This window comes from Ceratina calcarata, unplaced genomic scaffold (assembly GCF_001652005.2).
Source record: "Ceratina calcarata isolate Rehan_Ccalc_2016 unplaced genomic scaffold, ASM165200v1 scaffold1769, whole genome shotgun sequence".
Taxonomy (NCBI): Eukaryota; Metazoa; Arthropoda; class Insecta; order Hymenoptera; family Apidae; genus Ceratina; species Ceratina calcarata.
This window is the reverse complement of record NW_017139093.1, coordinates 1,044-3,914: the sequence shown is the minus strand read 5'-3', so window position 1 is coordinate 3,914 and position 2,871 is coordinate 1,044. Positions and strand designations below refer to the sequence as shown.

Sequence of the window (2,871 nt, the reverse complement as noted above, 5' to 3'; positions counted from 1 at the left end):
TTACATCAGCGTTTTAAGAAAATGAAATTGTTTACTTCATTGCAAAACTGCCTGTCTGAAACTAAATTTCAGCTCAAGAGGATCCGAGCCAACGCTCCCGATTGGAAGCTCGCGCCAACCGAGCGCTCTGATTGGTCAGGGTTCTTTCCTTAATAACTCCTCAACCACACCTCGGATAACTTTTTCGCTAAGGAAAATATTGTTTAAAATTACATCAGGAACCTCGCATTTCAATATCGTACTTTCGATACTAAAATCCACTTTGGAAAACCGACGTTACTAATAGAATGATAAGTTGCACGACGAAGCCTAGCCATGAATCTCTTTGGTAAACGTAAATATACTTAGAATCGTCAGCTCAATCCATTACGAGCGTTGCGAGCACACGAAACATCCGGAAACATTCTTGATCTCTGGCTTGGCGTGGTTAAGCAGCCCTCGGCGATAGCCACCGGAAAAATGCGCAAGTTTACGCGGACGCAATTTACGCCGTCCGTAAGGCACGACGGACGGGATCGCGTAAATCATCGCAGGAGAGCCGCGTCGAGTGTTTTACGCACAACTTAGCCCCGCGAGCTCGAATTTACGATTCCTCTCTGGCGGAGATAACCGAAGATATAGTGTACCTTGGAAGAAGACGGCGATGAAAAAATTCGGTGTAGGAAGTAGAAGAAGGAGGAGAAGAAGAAGAAGAAGAAGAAGAAGAAGCGTACCTAAGCGTAGACGTTGCGGGCCGATCGAGGCTGTGCAGGTCTCTCGCTATTGCGCGTAGGCAGGTAGTCGGGTAACGCGTTTGTTCGAGACACGTTGTAGGTCTTGTATTTATCCGGCTGTCCGTGTGCGCGGATAACTAGCCGGGTCGACGAGCAAGCGGGCGGGTTCAGGACCCTTTCCGTGCTGGTCTCTCGGGTGCAACTTCGCCTCGTTCGTTCTGCACCAAGACGATGAGAAGGACAGTACGCTGTAGAACACGAAACCTGTCGATCTCTCGTAAAAACTGACTCGCGCTTTATCATACGGCGGTGGGTCGATTCGTTGCATACTAACCCTTTGCACTCGAGCGGTGACTCTCGCTCACCAGGACGTTATCTCACCTTAAATTTTGTAGGCGCAGGGGAGAAAGATCAGACCATTTATCTTAACACTAGCTTTAATAATGATATTTAACCCTTTGACTACGGCAGACTTTAGCACGCACTGGCCGTACGATACGGTACGAATTCATTCGAGACGTCCACTGGGTACGGNTTTATGCATTATTATTTGTACATTTGCCCAAAACCAGTCAAAATGACTTTCTTGGGCAATCTAGTGTTAAACCGAGTGGCAAAGTCTGCCAAATCTCTGACTCTATTCCTGGCGTCCAAGTTTCACGCTGACGTTTCGCGTCGCGATTTTTCATTTTAATTTACAACGAAGGGGACCCACTTTTTGCCCCCCCCCCTGGTTCTGTTCAGCCGGATAGCTGTACCGCCGACTCACCCATAAATAAGTTTTTAATTGGCCGCAGTTAAGATGTATAAAATGATAGTTAATGTCTGGCTGGTACATTATTGCCGTAACGTATGTATCCCCCGTTCCACTATCACCGTAGCAAGCCTCTGTTTTACTCCGACGCGAGCACTAGTCCAACGAGGCCGTCGACCTGTCCTAACCATTTTTTGTCCTGCCTATACCTGCGGTTTTTCCCGCTAGTTCCACCATTGCCATCGACCACTTTACCCTGTCACAATATCCGAATCACTGAAGTCGAACGGTTGGAACGCAGTTTCACTCCGTGGCTCAACTGTCGTAACACATTTCTCACTCTTCGGTTACTACGAAACGGTTACGCGCCGCGCCCGATATACAAAAGCGATCTCGTACCGAAGACAGGGCACTTTCATTTCATTCTCTGACGATCCGTTTTATTCCGAACCCAGCGGTCGGCGCAATGACACAGCGCAACAAATATCAAGCCTCGAGAACCGCTCGGGTAATTGATATCGTTACACGATTAGAGCAAATGACACGGTGTATCATCGGTGCGAGGCAACGGCCGTGAGGTATTCGATCCCAGTCGCGGTCCGTGCATCATTGCCATCTCTCTATGTGTATCGTATTGAAACCGAGTAATAGAGAACCGTCCTCTCACCCCCCTCCTCCCTCCCTCTTCTTCTCGATAGTCTGATCCGTGGATCACGACTCACGAATAATAGCTGGTCTATCGACGCGCTGATACATCGATATTGTTGTACATAGGTAGTTGCGATATTGTATATGCGTCGGTCTGATTGGCGCATCCTTATAAGTCGCATAAGGCGCGGTGTGTGTAGAACCGACGATCCAGGAACTCATTATCCTAGCACCTAAATCGCCTACGTCCGATACGTGTTCCGTGGAACGCAATAAAATCACGCGAGAAGGTCGGAGGTCCGAAGGTGAAGTTGTTATCAACGTCGCGCGGTCGATTTCAGTTTCCACGCTCTACCACCTTTTACTTTGACCCGTGTTTCGATGTTAACGCAACTTACCGTGATCTTTTTCAACCGTCTATAAATTTCCTAGCCACGTTCTATTACGATTTCCATATTGAATTTCGAGAAGCGGTTTTATGCACATTATTTCCAGCCAGGGCATAATTTATTCTGAAACGCAATATGAACGGGAATACCTCTCTTTGGTTTAAGGGAAAAGTAGTAACTACGTGCCAATAGGAAGGACGAATATGTTAGGTTTTGGAGAAGTGGTTTTGTGGCCATTATTTCTATCAAAGGTATGTTTTATTGAAAAATTCAAAATGGATGAAAGTATTCTTTTAGTTTACATGGAAAGTAGTAAATACATGACAAAAGAAAAGACAAATAGATCAGGTTGGGTTAGGTTTTGGAG

The 2,871-nt window shown here is 46.6% G+C and overlaps 1 long non-coding RNA gene across 1 annotated transcript; it reads right to left on the bottom strand.

Moving 5' to 3' along the window:
• Positions 1-149: 149 nt before the first annotated feature.
• Positions 150-2,022, bottom strand: LOC113463853 (uncharacterized). The gene is made up of 3 exons (XR_003388682.1): positions 1,483-2,022; positions 714-961; positions 150-626 (listed from the first exon to the last, which is right to left on the bottom strand). It is a non-coding gene; the product is annotated as an uncharacterized LOC113463853 (long non-coding RNA).
• Between the last annotated feature and the right edge of the window lie 849 nt (positions 2,023-2,871).